The following is a 20545-nucleotide window of genomic DNA, read 5'->3' as shown; positions in this document are numbered from 1 at the left end:
GACACTTTCCCTTATTTTTCATGGATATGTCAGTCTCTTTGCTAGACTGCAAGCTTTACCCTACTTTTTGTAATCCCATCTTCTAGATTTCAGCATATGCTCAACAAATGGGTTAAGTAAATGAATACATGATTATCCTGCAGAATGAAGAAAACTAGTCTGTTAAGTTTCTTCTTTTTTTAAAGGCCCAGTTGTATATTACAGTGATTGTGTTAACTACAAAGTAACTTCTTCTCATGTGAAATATACCTGGGGCATTAGTTAAATATGCATATTCCCAAGGCCATCCCTAGAGACTCTGATTCAGGATGCTGGTGGGAGGGCTCTGGCACTTTGTCATTTATCCAAGGCTATTCTCATGATTGTAATATAGACCCAGGAAACCCTGAGTCAGAACACCCAGCTGTGCTGTTGGGCAGGTGGTATGCTGGTTGTTCCTGAGCCGACTACAATACATCAAGCAGGTACTCACTAAGTGTCCACTATAGGCCGGGCTCCGACCTGGGTCTGAAAATGGTGCTAAACTTGGGGGTTGGGCCTGCTCCACCAATAGTAGGTGGGTCAGTCTTCTTACAGCAATGCTTCAATGTGAGTGAATTCAGAGCAAAATTTATTTAACTGATTAAACCATACTCCCTTTTCATAACACAAGTTAAATTCCATCATTGGCAATGATAATGTTGAATATTCTTTCTGAAACACCACCTTCCCAGCACAGCCTCAAAAGAAATGCCCTGAAATCAGGATGCAGTGTACCTCCGAGGGGAGCAATGCCCTACCCACCATGTTGAGGATCTCCGGCCTGATGCCAGATTCCGGTTCTACCTGGCCTGTTGCACCCTGGAGGAAGTGATTGCCCACGCCCTGCCAAAGCCGAGACAGGCAAGTATTTCCTGGTACCACTTTTCAGTGCATTACAAACATTGTTAAAACAGGGCAGCCACAGTCTCAGGATAGTAACAATTCCTGAGCAGCAGAAGAAATCACTCTTAAACACCACACCTACCCCTCCACAGGAACGTGGACTCATGCTCCCAGAGACTGCTGACATCACTCTTTTCCAGGTCCTGGAGAACCAAGTACAACATTTTGTCCAATCAGGGCTGCAGCCCCAGTCAAGACAGCTCTCAGACAATGGAGCCCAATCTCTTGGAGCCTGATGGGTGGGCCTGGGGTCACCTGTCCTTTCCATATTTGTCTATGAAAACACCTACCATGTGCCCACAGGATGCATTGCATGGTTTCCTCTTAACTATTGCTTAATAACATTTATAGTTTGGTCTTACAGAGGCTTTATCTATATGGAATGATTGGGTCATAGCTCTAACCCATGTCTTGTTCACTCATCTATTAAGTTTTCATGTATTTAAACAGAATTCTTTCAGGAATTAAAAGCATTTGATGATTTGACAGGGCAAAGGAAAAAGAAAAAAAAAAGAATCTTTACTGAGTCTAACTACAGAAGCCAGTTCTTACAGCAGCCATGAGTACAGTTCTGATATGATAAGACTGCCCTGGGCTTGCTCTTGCAGAGGTCACATCAACCAAACAGAAATGCATAGTGGACCAGAAATGAGGCCAGCTGCATTGTGGGGTTTGAAGTAGAGCTGACGGAAGGGCCTTGCTCTTGCTTTAAGTAGGCATTTGGTGTGATATGAGGTCTAAGGGGTTTGAATATTGCATGAGAATACATTACCATGAAAAGACTGCTGAAAGAACATATTTGATCACATTAGTATATTAGATTTGTAAGCTGTCAATTAATTATAAAGAAATTCCCAAAGAAAGAAGTCATTGGCATAGATAAATTCTGATAAAAAAATTAGGTGGAAAAATCTTAGGAGCTTGAATTAGGGTTTGGGTGGCAGGGGTGAAGCATGGGGCTGTCCTGGGTAGCCCAGATGTAGCCCTGAGGCTCTGTGCACCAGCGAGTTGGCACAGAAATTGTGGGGGAAGCCTCAACCCCAGAAACCAGGCTGACTTCATCAGTTCAAAAATTATAGCTTTAGTATGGTCTAGTCATTTCATGTAGACAGCCTTTAGGAAACTTTTGAACAATCAGTGCTTTAGAAACAAAATGAGCTCTTCTATGAAATTAATTTTTCGCAGTTGGAAGTGTTTAGGTAGAGTGGAGAGCTCACTCTAAAATGGGTGACAAGGGGTGACTGATATTGAACAAAATGGCTTCCAAAGGTTTTCCACAGCTAGTTTTCTACGAGATCTAGAGGTGTCCATTTATGGTGCCAGTGGATACATTATATGTAATCTCTTAAGTTTCATCTTTAATTTTGCACACTATAATTTATTGAGATCATTTTCAAACATCTAATTTTGTTATGGATGTATTTTTTGACCCTCCCCATTTGATTTCGTCTGCAAATTTCATAAGCCTATTTCCTTTAACCAATTCGTTCATAATATTGTTGATTGTACAAATTCATTATATGTAACCAAGAAATTGATAACATTGTTCTCAATATAACATTGGTGATAATATGATACAAACGTATAGTATATAACTGACTAATAACATTGTTGAAAAAATTAATGTTGAGTACAGAACCATTTTTTCACTTCACTAGTCACCTTCCTTGAGGTTATTTCCTTTCATTCATCTATTTAATGAGTCATCTTACAGAACTAGTATTATATTTCATATATTCTTTTCTCAGTGTTTACTCTCTGATCTTCTTGTACTTTCCCATCACCATTATCCTTTAAATACTATTAAGAATAAATCAACATTCTATTTCACATGTTTTCTTCTTGCCCCATCCATTTTTTTGCTCAAATAACAATTATTTGAGCTTCATCTTAATAAAAACCTAATCAGAATAGCTCTTGTGTTCGGTGACTTTTTTGGAATCCTAAGTTTATTTTCCACTTGGGTCTTCTTAATATGACTACCAGAAATTACAGAAAACTCTTATTTTTTTAATCCTGAGTCCAATTTTATAACAAAATGTCCTAATATCTGAATTCACAGACATGTCAATTCATATTCAACACCTTTTGTTTCTGAAGGTAATAATAACAAACGTGTTCCAAGAACTTTATTACTTATAATCATACTCTCTACGTTGATTTTTTTCCCCATGTATTTGGGGAGCAGAAAATCTGAAAACTTGTGTTATTCTTTACAGGGCACCATGAAATATTTAATTCCATAATACAAAACAAAAATAGTTTGTAAATAGAACACATAGAACATTGTGTGTATGAAATATCAGGTCATGTCTATAAGCACTCATTTAAAAAGCTATTTTATCAAGCATGGTCAACTATTTACTAACTTTTTTGTGAAAATTAATTTTCTACTGAGTCCATTGAATTAGCGCTAATTTGCAGGAAAATGAGAGTGTATGTTTACACATTTTTCTTTAAAAATATTTAAGGGAATTCCATGGGAAAAAAAAAAAAAACCTAAAAATTTTCACATATCCGTATTTTATGAAGATGTTGTTTGAATCATACTGCACAACATTATTGAATTTAGATAGTATAACCTGTTAATATTTTTCTCAGTATGCAAATCACAGAACCAATAAATCAGGTTGTTAAATAATTTGTTACAATCTGATACAAAGAGCAGAGATTCTTGCTGCGCCACAGCAGGTCTCACTTTTCTTCTTCATTGAGATCATTTGTGATTAGACAGAATTTCGTTTTTGGAAGCTCCCTAACAAGGATGGATGGCAACCTACTGAAGTGGTCTGGAGCACAGACTCTGAAATTAGACTGCTTGGGTTTAAATTCCAACCCTTCCACTTGCCACCTGGGTGATCTTGTGCAAGTAGGTTAATCTAAGTGTCTACAATAGTATAGAATCATAAAGCAATAGTGGCTATCGTAGGATTGTTGTGACTATTAAATAAGGTGATCCTTGTAGAGATTTTAGTATAATGCCTGGCATAAATGCAATCTACAATAAATACCAGCTCTGCCATAATTTCTACCAAATACTATGGAATGCTTATTTCTCTTTTTTACTGGTTAATGTCTTTTTTTATATGACTTAAAGTGTGTGTGTGTGTGTGTGTGTCTCAGCATATCTGAACTCTTTCTCCCTGACTATCAACATTTCCAAGATACAAGGATACATTTTCTCAATTCTGATCCCTTCCACTTTGCAGCATTACCTCTCTGAGTTCCAGGGAGTGTTTAGGTACAAACAAAATCTAAGAAACTCAAGACACACTGGCTGCTGTACTTTTGCAAGACTAAAATCATCAGGAGTCCTGAAGGAGAGATTCACATCCCTACTAAACCTTTCCTATGTTCTGATTTTGTATCTCCATAAAACTTACATCATCTATTGCCTTGTTTCATAGGTGTTATCTAAAATATTAGTTTTACGATGATACATATTTTCCTTTATTTGAATCTGGTACATCTTTCCAACATGCAATTTTAATTGAGCTTCCTCCACCCTGATCCAGAGCTATCAAGAATGCTGCAAGTGAATTTCAAAATGAGTGCACGTTGACCCAGACTTTTTAGAATCTCATTCCTGGGTCACATTTCTGAGTCCTGTTGAGACACCCTTTGAGATAAGACATTTTGTTTCTTATCTGGATAAATATTTCCCATCAGGCAGGACCACACTCATTCCCCTTTTCAAATTAGTGTGAAATATTTCTCTACTCCAAATGGAACCAATGGCCCAGAGAGAATGAATCCTTATCCTTAAAGATGTACAAATATAGAAGCACATTCAGATATATATGATGGAATAAATTCATAAATGCATTCTAGCATATATTTCCAAAGTGATCAATTACTTTCTTCACTCATTTGTTCATTCACTCATCCATTAACCAAATACTCTTCTTTCAGCGGTAAGAGGGGACAGTTTTGGGGGAAAACTAGTAGGCAGGAATATCGGGTTCAAAAGCAGTTTCTGGTAAAATGTGGGGCTTGAGCACAAAATTGAAGCCATGAGTTGAAGAGAAGATGTAACTTCTTTAACTTCTTGCCCTCTCCATTTCTCTTGCATCTTTAGAGGTGTTCAATTGCCCATAGATCAGAAAAACTGCAAACTTAAATCTGATTCTTTTGTCTTTTGAAGAACACAGACCAACAAGAATCATGAAAATTAAAAGTCATAAGATTATAGATTCTAAAAATGGAAAGGGTCTTGAGAATGATCTAGTCAATGCTCAGAAATGGACTGCTTTTGGTTTTTCAGCATGATGCGAGTTTTTCTAACATTCTTTTTTGAGAATTATTTAGAATGGGAGGTTGGAGTTTTGTGGGCATTTGCATGTTCCTTTCATCTTTAAAAACTAATTTTCCTTGCTTTCTCCAAGTTTCCTTTTTCATGTAAAGATAGTTGATTGAGGGAGGGCACTGTATCTGAAGGAAATGCTTCCTATTGAATTATATTAACCTCCACCTTTTAAAAGGATCTAGGAAGACTGTGGGGACAGAGTCAGGAGAGCAGTTTCCAGGCTGTTGCCCTCACGTGGAAAGGTGCTCACTTGGGTAGTAAATGGCCATCAGCTGTGATTAGATGGCCATCAGCTGTAGCTAGTTGGCAGTCAGCTGTAACCAGTGAGCCATTGGCCACTAATATAACTGTCGTGGCTACGCTAGCAGCAAATGGGGGCTAGCAAGAAGACAGTGGCTGAGCTAGCAAGAGCGGATTGCAGTTAGCATGGTGAAGTGCGGGTTGCAGATTGCAGAGAAGTGGATGGAAGGTTGCGGATAGTGTGACTCCTGCTTCCTGTGTCTCCAACCCAGCCTCCAGTGAGACTATAATGGTATGACTCTCTTGTCTATGGCTCTGTGCGTGTTCCTTTTTGACCTCACCATATCTTCTGTTCTTATGTGGGGAGCAGGACTAGAGACCCCACTTGACACCCTGCATGACAAATGGCGCAGAGAGTAGGGTATGGAGCAGGCCAAAGCTCTCTGAAGTGCAGTGGAGCAGTCTGTGACAATCAGTCTCAGGAAGTATGAACACTCAGTCTCAGGAAGACCAGGAGGAGCAGCTGCCGGACAGCTGGACCCCTGTGGAGGGGTGAGAAGACGTGGACGGTTCCCCAACCAACATAGGTTGGAGAAAGCGAAGGTCGTTGTGGCCCTGTGGGCTGGGAAGTGCTTGCTAAGGCCCTCACCCCCACATTGGGGAGGACTTGGAGCCATCGCCCTGCGGAGAGGGCACACATTTTGGGGCTAACACACAGCCCTCGCGAATGATTGTGGACTATGGAGAATTGCCGTCCATCCCTGATTTGATGGACAGCTTGACTGTGCTTGGGAACGTACCACCATGTAGTGAAACTGGTGGATGTTTGCTTCCTGTGTCTTGACCAGTCGCCATAGAGAATAAGTAAGCACCTTGACTGTGAGTTGTTGTTGTTCCAGCATGGTACCCTGAGGGGCCCAGAGAGAGTGGCAGTGCCCTGAGAGCCCTGACTGTGCCCAGAGAGATTGGCAGAGGCCCTGGCTGTGTCCGGGAAGACAGGTGGTAACCTAAGAAGCCCAGGAAGTCTAGCTGTGCCCAGAAGGACTAGTGGTGCCCTGAGAAACCCTGGCTGTGTCCAGAGAGCCTAGTTGTGTCCAGGATATTGCATTTACTTCCAGGGTCCTCGCACAGGGCCCCTCGTGGAAGACACTTGTCTTGTAGATTGTGAGGCGAGACCCTGTAGGGGTGGAATGTGGGACAGAGCCAGGAGTGCAATTTCCAGGCTCTCGGCCTCATGTGGAAAGGTGCTCACTTGGGTAGTAAATGGCCATCAGCTGTGATTGGATGGCCATCAGCGGTGGCTAGTTGGCTGTCAGCTGTTATCAGTGAGTCATTGGCCACTAATATAACTGCCGTAGCTATGCTAGCAGAAAATTGGGGCTAGCAAGAAAATGGTGGCTGGCAAGCACGGATCGCAGTTAGCACGGCGGAGTGCGGGTTGTGGATTGCAGAGAAGTGGATGGCAGATTGAGGATAGTATGGCTCCTGCTTCCTGTGTCTCCAACCCAGCCGCCAGTGAGAATATAGTGGTATGACTCCCCTATGGCTGTATGGGTGTTCCATTTTGGCCTCACCATATCTTGTGTTCTTATGTGGGGAGCAGGAGCTGAGACCCCGCATGCCACCTTGCATGACAAAGACCTTGACTTTTAATGCACATCATGATTTTTGATGCTCTGTAAGATGCAGTGGCAGCTATTGTTGGGGATCTTTCGGGGGATACATGGTACATGGGAGACCAACAAACAGGTATGCCTGAAGGTTTGCAGAGGGGGTTACAACCAAAAGAGAGATGGGTACAAATTGGTGGAGGAGAGAAATGCTAAAGAAAAACCAATCCTCAGTCAACTGAAATGCGTCCATAATCTTCAGTTAAATTGAAGCCAGTTGTGCCTCACTAAGAAAAATAACCAATTATTTGGTTCTTTACAAGGGTAGGCAGAAGAGCCTTCAGGCCATGTTCTGCTGTTCTTGTCTGAAGGGGGTGCCCTATGGAATTCATAAACCAACAAATTTCATGGTTAAAAATGCCTGATTTCATGCCTGCTTACATTTATACAAGTGTCATATTGAGCTGGGACACCAGAGGCTCTTCTTAAAATTATTTGTGCCGTTGACTTCTACTTGATTTCTCAGGCTGTTTGAGTCACAACCATGGGAAAACACTGTTTCAAGTTTTTCCTCATCATGTTTAACTTTATATTACACATTTGACAATTTTAAAATCAACTCCGATACTGTTCACTTTGTAATACATGACAGGACCAAATGGGCTCCTCTTTAGTCTTTTCCTAAGAAGATGTCCTGCAGTTTGCACTGTGCCACACACTGCGGATGGTAATCATCCCGTCAGTGAGGCTTAGCCTGCTCCAGCAAAGTTCCTGTAGCTGAGATCCCTCCTTGTGAGCCTAAAGGATCCATGGGATTTCCTACACATCTTGATGAAAGTCCAGAGTATTCTGGTCTGTTTCTTCTACCTCTTGGTATCCGTTTTCTTCGTGACCCTCCAGACACAGTTTGTCTCCCAGTGAAATCCACTGCTCCTACCTCTTTGAATTTTGAGGTCTCAAGGTAGTCTTGTGGGTAATAAACTAGCTCCATTTCTTCCGTGTTTTTGGTAGGCACTATTTTGTTCTGCTACAAATATCACAACTACGAATGGGAGACTAACCTTCCCTGCTATCACATACTCTAGTGTGAACACAACAAAGGAGAGCTTTTTGCCCCATCCCATCTCCATGCCGTATGGAGGCTACCTCATTTTACAGAGCAGGACTGAAATCAGAGTTTCACATGTCCCGCCGCATCTAATTATCTCTTCTCTCCAGTAGTCAGTCATTGAAACCTTTTCTCTTCAGGGTGAAAGTATTCTCTTTTAACAATGCTGCTGGGGAGGTTAGGGGGTGGCTATTTTCCCTGTAGCCTCTTAGAATAGGTTCTATAGAAGAGCACATAGACCGATATTGCAGATCAGTTCTAGGTATAATCCTGTCTTCCAGATACACCTGACTAGAACCAAATACTGAGGTTCAGAACTTGAAGAAATGTAACTGGCTCCCTGTTGAGTTGTTCCATCCCAACAAATTTTCTTAGGTATGGATGATGACTTTAAAAATCTTTTAAAGTTATATTTGGATGTCTTTCAATTATAATTAGCTGGGTATGTCTTGCAATTATCCACAGGTGCCACTCTCCCCTATTTTGTACATTTTTTTCTTTCCCCTACATGACTTACTCCCCTTCTTTTGGTCCTTGAAGACATTCCATTTCCAACTCTAGACCTAGATCCCTGCTCTGAGATCCTGCTTATTAGTATAACAGATGTAGGCTAAGAAAGAGCACAGCGTTTGACACCTATAAAGTATTTAATGCTTGTTAACTGATTGAATTCATGAATGAATAAGACTTATTTTTTAGGATACACACACATACACAGATCATCAAAAAATAAAATGTCTTCATTTTCTATTGGTAGCAAGAGCCAGAATAAAAATACTATAAAACGCTATAATCAAATTGTCAGGCTATTTCTGATGCTACCTAGATCCAGCCAATCAACAGAGTGTGGAAAGGATTCTGAGTTAAAAACAGAAACAAAGTGTAGATTTCCTGCAGGCAGAGAGCCGAAGACCTTCTCAGAGATCACTAACACAAGAGTGATACACAGGGTTGAGCTGCTGCGCACGGTGGGCTACGGGGACAGCTGGGCACGTCCCCTCCCTGGATGGGCTCTGCTCTCTGCAGGTGCCACTCACTGGCAGCATCCTCGGACCGGGAGCCACAGGACTCTGCTGTGTAAGAAGCCGCTTCACTGGGTTGGATGATGAATCTCCCCCGAACCTAGGATGGCAGTGGTGCTGACAGCGCATGGCCACTGTCTGCCGTTCTGAGTGTCCTACTTTGTTTTGACCCTCCAGTTTAGGACAGGGTGGTGGGATGGCCAAGAAAAAAGACATCACATGACAGGAACTATCGTATGAAGAACGCTAAAATGATAGGAAGATGGACATAATACTATACAATAAGTTTATTTTGTAAACTTATTGATCAGAATCAGATAGTTATATGGTACTTATCATGTGCCAGGCACTGTTCTAAGCTCTTAAAAAAATATTCACCTGAATCATCTCAAACACCCTGTGATGCAGGTGTTACTATCATTCTTGTTTTCTAGATGAGGGGATTAAAGAAAGAAAGGAAATGGAAAGGTCACACAGCTCTAACTGAAAGAGCCAGGAAAGGAGTCAGTCTTTTGCATTTAACCAACATCCAGGCTTTTTCCTAGTGAAGCACCAGTTCTGGGTAACAGGAGGTGGGGTGGTTACACTCGGGAGGTGCAATTCTTTCAGAACAGGACTTGTTGACCTTTCCCAGTGCTGCTCCCTTATTGTGGCTCCCTCCAGCAAGAGAAAAGAAAGTGAGACAAGAAGAGCAGTTCTCATCTCCCCACTTCCTGGGCCTGACTCTTTAGCCTGCTTCCTTGGCTGGGTGTGCAGCCATTTGGGTACCAGGGTATATACTTATATTAGAAATATTTCAGGAGTTCTCCTGGAAGAAGACTAAATTAAGAATTATGAAAATTGTATTCTAGCATTTACTGTGCCCCTAACCAGCTGTGTGACTTTGGGAAAATCACACTGGACTTAGGATTCTAGACTTAGGATTCTTAACCTGTAAATAGAAGAGACCAGACTAGAATAAAGCTAAACTTCCAACGAGTTCATATTCACTATGATTCTATGATATAAACAAACAAAATATTTTAGCAAATGTTCCTAACATGTTGATAAAACAACTTAAATTGACTGTGCTAATTTCAAATCTACCCATTTCAAAAACAGGAGCCTCCCTCATTTTTGTTTTCACGCTTGTTTTTTGTTTATATAAATTTTCTTACTTGTTACCACAGGAGGTAAAGAAATTTTCATACTGCCTGACCAGGTTTTACTTTATTTTGTTATTTTATATTATGTGGTATTATTTTGCCATGGTTTGAATGTCATAATACAAATCAGAATAGTCCAAAATAGTGCAGAGTCTGTCAAGATTTTCTTGAGGAAATTCACAGGAACTTCCTGTATTTTCACAACCATTTAGCATATGCCAGATGGAGAAAATAATGCATTGCTTCCCAAGGAAGTGGGACATTTAGTAAGGCAGGTTTTCACACATAAAAATACTATCTTTTATCTCTGAGCAACCAATGGATCTATGAAGGAGAAAATGGCCAAGGATCGGCAGGCTTTTCTGGTATGAGGAAGAACTCATTTCAGCTCATTTATGTGTATGTGCTTTTGTGGGTGTGGTGGGGATTTGAAGAAGAAGCAGGCTGCCTGACCAGCTTAAAGAGACTAGGCTTCTAGAAAGCCAAGCAAAGACTGCAGGTTAAGCTGAGTAGTAATAGGGAAGTTGAAAGTGTCCAGGCCAGATCAGTAGCTGTGAGAGTTCCTTCAAGACTTTTGTTTGAAGCCACTGGCACCTTGTAAAAACCCAGGAACTAGACTGCTTGGCTCAGAGAATTCCTGTGGCATCTGGCCACCACTTGCTTTGGTTTCTGATTCTTTCATTTGCATCTCACTGCCTGCCCAGTTATTCTACTTCCCTGCCCAAACCGTCTCATGACACTACTGGAACATTGCCAGGCATCTGCGTGGGGCCCTGAAGGCCCCATATGGATGGTGTCTCTTCATTCCGATGCCAAGTGGTACCTCCAGTCACCCTTAAGTCCTGTTCCTCTCACAGCTTACATCCAAGCCTCAAAAAGTCCTCTGCCTTCCAGACACATGGGGAATCCAACCAGTTCAGTCCATCTCCCCATTTCTACTGTGACCAGATCTATCAGTCATTCCCTGAACTGGTTTCCCTACTTCTGTTCTTGATGCCGTTTCCAATGATATGTTGCAATGTAACAAGCCTCCCCTAAACTAAGTGGGTTAAAACAACACACACTGTGTTATTGCTCATGATTCTGTGGGGTTGACTGGGGCTCAGCTAGATGGTCTTCCCATTGGTGTCCCTTGGGGTCTCCCATGTGGTTGCATCAAGAGGAGGCCAGACGGAACGTTGGAGATGGCCTTCCACACGTTTGGCTCCTGAGCCAGCTCACTTTACCTGGGTCCCACTGTGCTCAGTGAGGACAGCTCAGCCTCTGTCTCTTCATGTAAACTCAGGGCCTCTCCTTCGACACATGGTCTTTTCACATGGGCTCTTCCTCCCAGTAGCAGAACTTCTAACATAGATAAGTCTTAGATCTCCTAAATTGCCAAAGACGAGGCTGCCAGACCTTCATAAACACAGTTCTACCTCCCCCGAATTATTTGGTGAAGCCAGTCAAGGGGCCTGCCCAGATTCAGTGTGGGAGGGGACTATGAATGCTAGGGCTTTCAGTTCATTGGGGGCCACCTGTGGATTCTAGAGACCATACCCCCTACAATATATTCTATACAAAACAGCAAGAAAAATCTTTTTAAATGTGTCAGACCACATGTCTTTGCTGAAAACTCTCTAATGGCCTCCAGTGGCACTTAGAATGAAAGTCAAAATCTTGACAATGGCATGCAAGGTGCACACAATCTGCCCCCTTGGCTCTGACCTTATGCCTTCCCACCCTTCTCCTCTCTTATTCTACACTAGCAATACTAGATTCCTTGACCTCTCTAGAATTCATCAGGCTCTGCCAGGTATCTCTGACTTCCTTTCTCCCCTTCTTTAAATCTTCACTCAGACATTGCCTTCTCAATATATCTTTCCTGGCTCCCCTATCTAATATTGTAATGCCACCCTTCTTATTTCCTAGTTTTATTTTTCGCTTATTGACCATAACCGATGAACATAGTATATATTTCACTTTCTCATCTCATTCTTTTGTTGTTTTCCCCACACTAGCATGGTAGGTAAAGAAAGTAACTCCATAACAGCAAGGTTTCCACCAGTTTAATTCATTGAGGTATCCCTAGTACCTAGGGAAGTCCCTGGAACATAGTAAGATTCATAAATATGTATTGAATAAATGAAAGAATAAATGAATGCTGGCTCCCATCTCCACTTCAGACACCTGCTTGGTGCCTTCAGAGCGCCTTGGACCCTGTTTGTCTAGGAGTATGTAGATTACTGCTCAGGGGAAACCTCTTCAAGTGGACCTTGAAAGACAGGAGGGTAGGTTTCAAACCTTGAGGGGCCAATGGGCAACAACCTGGGTGTGCTTTGATGCTATACAGGGCAGGAACAAAGGGCAGGGAACCATCTTGCATTGGTGAGCCTCAGGGGACAGGGACTCAGGATTTAATGGAGAAAGAGGTAGAAAATCATACTGCTTCGGTCAGGAATTTCCAGATTGCAGAGGGCTATGAAAATCAGAGTCTCTCAAACAGAAAAATAGCGCTATAGAACTGTAAGCTTAGAGGATGAATTATCGATGGCACTGCGCATCAATGATTAACTGCCTATGAAGAAGTCATTATGGTAGGTGCTTTCTATAGATCATCACAAACCCTCACCACAATACCCCAGGAAGATGTTACTACTCCTACTTTCCAGAGGGAGAAAATTTAAGCCATACAGCCAAGTCAAGATCCAAAATAAATGGAATTAAATCCATATATGCCAGTGTTCTTTATTTTACAGAATCTTCACCTCACTGTCCAACTGCCTTCTTACACTCTTCAAAAGAAATACTTGATCCTAACTATGTGAGAATGAAGGGGAAGCATAAAAATGGTTTTTGAATTGAATAATAAAATTATCTATTATCTTTTAATTCATATATGTATTAAGCTTCAGAAAGTTATTATTTGAAGGTAAATTAATAATCTTAAGTTAATTAGGAAAGTAGAATTTACTTGCTAAATAATCTTTCACCACTTTCTGCTTTGCTGACTAATAAACTTTTTAGAGCTTTTTGATCTGACTTCCAGTTTGTAAACATTGCATTTGGCTAGTATGAAAATGAATCCTTTCACACAATTGTGAGGCACCAATATTTTATTCCTTTTGGTCTGCTTACATACCTGATTTTTATGAGGGTAGTTCCATGGATTTCCTGAGAAGTGGTGGGCACCATGTAACCAAAAATATTCACCAGAGAGTTGGGGATGTGCAGGGACTTACATTCCATGGAGACAAGGTAAACTGGCCTCCATCGTCACTTCCATATCTCCCTCAAGTGTGCAGGACTTTTAAAGGAAATTGTAAATAGTTTAGTTTATTTAGAGCATAAAACTTATTAAGTGGAGTAGTAAAAAGCTGTAAAAGCAAATGGAAGACAGAGTAATAGATTTAAGCAAGAAAAAACTATTGAAGACTTCAAATAGAAAGCAATTTTAAACAAAAAAATGCTGTTGAAAAACAGGAAAGATATAATAGGATTAGATTTAGAAAGACTGCTAGAAAGACACTAGAAATTCCTGATATAAAGGAAGGGTGAGTTGTAACCTGGTAACTTGGGGTTTGGTTTTATCAGGTTTCTGAGTCTACATCCAATGTGAGAATACTTGAAAAGACTTTTAAGGCTTTATGAGTACACTAATACCAATGTGAGAAGATATAATGCCTTAGGGAAACTTTCATGTATCTGTTGAGGTGCTGTAAAATAAAGTCTTACAAGGCCTGAAGAAGAAAAGATGATAATTTTGACTTATTTTCTATCCTTATTTAGAGAGCGTGAATGGTTATCAAAAACATCCTGTTATAAAACTGAACATTCACATGCAAATTAATGGAATTGAACCCCTATCTTATGCCACTTACAAAAATTAACTCGAAATGGATTAAAGACTTAAATGTAAAATCTGAAACCATGAAGCTCCTAGAAGGAAACATAGGGTGAAATCTCCTTGACATTGGTCTTTGCAATGATTTTTTGGATATGACACCAAAAGCATAAGCAGCAAAAACAAATATCAACAAATGGGACTATATCAAACTAAAAAGTGTCTAAACAACAAAGAGAACAATCAACAAAAAAAAGATGCAACATACAGAATGTGAAAAAAATATTTGCAAGCCATATATCAGATAATACGTTAATATCCAGTATATATAAGGAACTCTTACACAACTCAAGAGCAAATAATAATAATCAGAAAAAATAAATGAATACAGTAAAGTTGCCAGCTAAAAAATCAACATACAAAAATCCATTGCATTACTATATACTAACAATGAAATCTCAGAAAACGAAATAAAAAACCAATTCCTAACAAGGGACCCAAGAACATGGCTCTCATATATTCTTTTTTTTTTTTTTTTTTTTTTTTTTAATTAGTCCCTTGTTAGGAAATTTTGTCAGAGAACTGATGCTGGTATAGCAGGAGATGTCTGATGGAATTTCATGGGAAGCCCAGTACAAAAAAGAAAGAAAATAAAGGGGGGGATAGAAAGTCTGGAATTATTTTTTTAAATTTCATTAAATATATTGGGGTGATATTGATTAATAAAATTTATTTTATTTCTAAAAAAAAAAAAAAAAACAATTCCTTTTGAAATTGCAAAAAAAAGAATAAAATACCAAAGAATAAACTTAAGAATGTGAAGGACCTATACACTGAAAACTGTAAGACATTTTAAAAAGAAATTGAAGAAGACACAAAGAAATGGAAAGACATTCCATGTTCATGGATTAGAAAAATCAACATAGTTAAAATGGCCATACTACCCAAAGCAATGTACAGATTTAATGCAATCCCCATCAAAACCCCAATGGCATTTTTTAAAGAAAAAGAACAAAAAAAAATCAGATTTGTATGGAATCTCAAAAGAACTCAAATAGGCAAAGCAATTCTAAGAAAAAGGAACATTGCTGGAGGTATCACACTCCCTGACTTTAGCTTGTACTACAGGGCAACAATAATCAAAACAGTATGGTATTGGCAGAAAAGCAGACACACAGACCAATGGAATAGAATTGAAATCCCAGAAATAAACCTACATAAATACGGACAGATAATTTTTGACAAAGGAGCCAAAAACATACAATGGAGAAAAGACAGCCTCTTCAATAAAGAATAAAACTAGATTGCTATCTGTCACCCTGTACCAAAATTTACTCAAAATGGATTAAAAAAACCTAAACATAAGGCCTGAAACAATAAACTACATAGAAGAAAACATAAGTACTAAACTTATGAACCTTGGGTTCAAAGAAGATTTTATGAATTTGACCTCAAAGCAAGGGAAGTAAAAGCCAAAATAAATGAATGGGACTGTATGAAACTAAAAAACTTCTGCACAGCAAAAGAAACCATTGACAAAATAAAGAGGCAGTCAAACAAATGCGAGAAGATTTTTGTAAACAATGCCTCCGATAAGGGTTTAATATCCAAAATATATAATGAACTCATACAACTCAATAACAAAAAACAAAACAATGCAATTTAAAAATGGGCAGAGGACTTGAATAGACATTTCTCCAAAGAGGACATACAGATGGCCAATAGACATATGAAAAGATGCTCAACATCATCAATTAATCATCAGGGAAATGCAAATCAAAACCACAATGAGATACTACCTCACACCTTTCAGAATGGCTAGCATCAAAAAGACAAGAGATAATAAGTGTTGGTAAGGGTATGAAGAACAGGGAACCCTTGTACTCTGTTGGTGGCAATGCAATTTGATACAACCACTATGGGAAACAGTACGGAGGTTTCTGAAAAACATTAAAAATAGAACTACCTCATGATCTATTAATGCTACTTCTGGGTACATACCCAAAGGAAATGAAATCACTATCTTGGAGATATCTGCACCCTTATATTTATTGCTGTATTATTCACAGTAGCCAAGACATGGAAACATCCTAAGTGTCCATTTAGAGACAAATGGATAAAGAAAATATTACACACACACACTGGAATATTATTCAGCAATAAAAAGAAGAAAATGGTACCATTTGAGACCACATGGATAGACCTCCTTGAGAGCATTATGCTAAATTAAATAAGTCAGACAGAGAAACACAAATACCATATGATCTCACTTGTTAGTCGAATCTTAAAAAAAAAAAAAAAAAAAGTAGTCACCTAATAAAAACAAGAAGTGAAATATAGCGGTTGCCAGGGACTGGGAAATGAGGAAAATGGGGAGATATTGGTTAAAGGGTACAAACTTCCAGTTATAAGATGAGTAAGTTCTGGGGATCTAATATTCAGAATGGTGAGTATAGTTAATAATGTTGTGTTATATACTTGAAAATTGTGGAGAGTAGATCTTAATGTTCTTACCACACACACACACACAAAAATTGTGAGATGCTGGATGTGTTAGCTAACTTTACTGCAGTAATCATTTCACAATATATACATGTATTAAATCATCACATTATACACCTTAAACCTACACAGTTATATGTTAATTATATCTCAGTATAGCTGGGGGAAAAATGCCCTGTCACATACCCAACTTGGAGTATTGATTGTTGGGTATTTTCTTAATTTTTTTTTAATCAGCTACGTTGAGGTATAATTTATACACCATAAAATTAATCCACTTTAGATCCACAGTTTAATGAGTTTTAGTAAATTAACACATATATGTAACTATTACCCTGTTTCTGCGAAAATAAGACGAGGTCTTATATTAATTTTGCTCCATTAGGGCTTATTGTCAGGTGAAGTCTTATTTTTTCATGTACAACAATCTACATTTATTCAATTGCAGCCATGTCATCTTCTTCTGGAACATCGTCATAAGTACTAAATCCATCTGGCTAAGATCTTAACTGGGGCGTATTTTCGGGATAGGTCTTATTTTCAGGGAAATGCGGTATCACAATACAATTTTAGTATATTTCCATTACCCCCACCCCCACCCCCACCTCCGCTCCAAGTTCCCTCAGTCAATCCCAGCTCCCACCTTTGGGTTCTCCCAACCACTCATAACTTACATTATTACAAGTGTTCTAATAAAGAGCATAGTATTTCACAAACCATCTGAGATTTTGTGTGTTTCAGTGTGTGTAAGAGAATAAGACTAAAAAATATACACACAAAAACACAAAAAGAAAAACAGAAATTAGAGAGAGCTGAAATGTAAGTCAACAAAATAATTCTGTATATTTAAATTTTCTCAGGAAGTGTGCCTGATAATAGTCTCCAAAAAGCTTCTGCTTTTGCAAATGTTGTAAAGAAAGTTTCTTTTTTAGTTTTTATTTATTTTCTTAAATGCAGGTACTGAGTGACTTGGTTAAGAAATGAGTTTCAAAGTTATTTGTCTTCAATTGACATTGGGACCTCACTTTTCAAACAAAATCTGAAATTGGACCTGAATACATAAAAGAGATAAGTCTGAGTAGTTACCCTGAGGAGAAGATTTGGAACACCAGTTCCTTGGAGTCTCACCCCCAAATCCTGTGTCCTTCCCCTTTGGCTCCCATCCTGCTTGCAAGAGGCAAGGTGGTACCTCTAAAAATATCATTCAGTGGAGCCTTCTAAGAGGTCCACATTCCCCTTAGAGACAGACATTTCCTTCCTGGCTGGGTCACATGCTCAGATGGTTCAAAAGGCAGGGAGGGGAGGTGTCCTGGCATACCTATCCCCTCTAGAAAACACAGAATCCTCTATTTTGTTAATCAGATGAGGGATGTCCTCACGACCTTTATTCACATATTTGCCGATAATCCCTTGCTTTATTTCTTCCAAGGATTTACCATATCCATTATTTGTGTTTTTGATTTAAGCTTATTTCCCCAATACAAATTCTTGATAAGCACCTCTGTCACTTTTAAGTACTATTGACAAATATTTCATCTCTCTCAGATACAATACATATATGTGTATGTATATAATATATATATATACTATATATGTATGTATACATATAATATATATATATATATATATATATATATATATATATATATATATATATATATATATATATATGGGGACAGAGCCAGGAGTGCAGTTTCCAGGCTCTCAGCCTTACGTGGAAAGGTGCTGGCTCGGGTAGTAGATGGCCCTCAGCTGTGACTAGTTGGCCGTCAGCTGTAACCATTGAGCCATTGGCCACTAATATAACTGCCGCGGCTGCGCTGAGAAGTGGAGTGGAGTCGGTCGGTTGAAAAGCGACAGCAGACAGCAGGTTGCACGTCGTATGAATCCAGCCTCAGTGAGGCTACAGTGGTATGATTCCCTACTTATGGCTCCACGGGTGTTTGTTTTTGGCCTAGCCACATCCTGCGTTCTTATGTGGGGAGCGGGAGCTTAGACCCCGCAGGACGCCCCACACAACAATATATAATTTTGATGGCCTTTTTAAACTTTGTTATTAGAAGGTTTTACTCCTTTGAACTTTATGTGATATATTGTGTTAATTGATGAAATAATGCTCACGCATTCTTGTTTTCTGGCATAAACCCCACTTGGTCAAAAGGAGCTGTTCATTTAATGCATTATTAAATTTTATTTCTGATCACTTTATTAATTACTGTGTGTCTATATCCATGTTGATATTATTCTGTTGTTTTTTTTAGAAATGTGTGTTTTCTGCTTTCAATGTAAGTTATACCAAGAATTGGAAACCTTTCTGTCATGCGGGGGACCCTGCTCGCTGTGCCATGTGTCGTGTGGGGCGGCCTGCAGGGTCTCTGCTCCCGCTCCCCACAAGAGAACACAGGATATGGTGAGGCCAAAAAGGAACACCCACGGAGCCATAAGTAGGGGCGTCATATCACTATATTCTCTCTGACGGCATCCGCCTCTCTGCAATCTGCTCTTGTTAGCTCAGCCACCATCTTCTTGCTAGCCCCCCATTTTTCTGCTAGCGTAGCCACAGCAGTTATATTAGTGGCCAATGGCTCACTGGTTACAGCTGACAGCCAACTAGCCACAGCTGATGGCCATGCAATCACAGTTGATGGCCATTTACTACCTGAGCCAGCACCTGTCTATGTGAGGCCGAGAGCCTGGAAACTGCTTTCTGGGGCTCTGTCCCCACACTTTCTCATATTTTTTTCATGGAACAGTGAAAAAGTGTAGGAATCACCTCTTGCTTGAAAGTCTGGAAGAATACCCCAGTAAAATTGTCTGGACCTGGAGTTGTTTTAGGAGATAATTTCTTGGCAAACTTTTTTTTTTCTTTTCTTTTTCCTGTTGTTATTGGCCCCATCGATGTTCTGTTTCTACATGTTCTGTTTGGTGACTTACATTTTCCAGAATATTATCCTTTCAATAAAGTTTTCAAATATAATAAACTTCACATTGCACTATTTTTAATATATATATATATATATATATATATATATATATATATATCCATGTGTAGAGTATATACTCTTTCTTTATTCCTTATTATGGGTACTTCAGTGTGTTTCTCTCTCTTTTCCCCTTGATTAAACTTGTCCAAAATGTGTCTTCTTTTGTTTTTTTTTTTATGAAGAATTAGTTCTTAGATTTATCAGGTGGCTATTTTTCTATCACCTGTTTCACTAATTTCTGTTTTATATTCATTATTTTCTAGGTCCAATTTGCTTTGGACTTATTTTGTTGTATATTTTTAAACATCTTGAATTTAATGCTTACGTAGTTAATTTATTTTATTCTTTCATTTTTAGTAATGATACTAATTTTATTTTTACCTCTGAAAAGAGCTTTGGCACATTTCCAGTGTTATTTATGCAGTGCTTTTATGTCATTTTGTTTTTTAAATAGTGGGTGATTCTATTCAGGAAGTTGAAATTTTTTATTAATTTTATTAAACATGCCGATTCTATTTTATAATAGCTAACAGAATAAACTCTTTTTTTCCTCTTCTCCCTCCCAATTCTAAAGACCTTTCTCCCCCAACCTCTGGACAGTTGACTGGGCAGTTCAAAGCAAATTTCATGTTTATTCCTATTAGAGCAACTTGTCATCTCCATAGTCTTACTCCAGCTTAAAAATTGTAGAGTCATGGGCCACGTGTCTCTGCTACAATAACAATGGTCCTCTGCTGCCATAGTGGTCTGTCACTTTGATTAAAGAATGTATGCCTTCAAACCAGAGGACAGTAGAGGAGTCTTTGCTATAAAAGGTAGATAAAACCTCACCTTCCTGACTGCTTCTCATGGCTCTTCTGTACCCACCTGTACCTCAGTGA

Source organism: Rhinolophus sinicus, linkage group LG09 (assembly GCF_036562045.2).
Source record: "Rhinolophus sinicus isolate RSC01 linkage group LG09, ASM3656204v1, whole genome shotgun sequence".
Classification (NCBI taxonomy): domain Eukaryota; kingdom Metazoa; phylum Chordata; class Mammalia; order Chiroptera; family Rhinolophidae; genus Rhinolophus; species Rhinolophus sinicus.
This window is presented reverse-complemented; position numbering follows the sequence as displayed.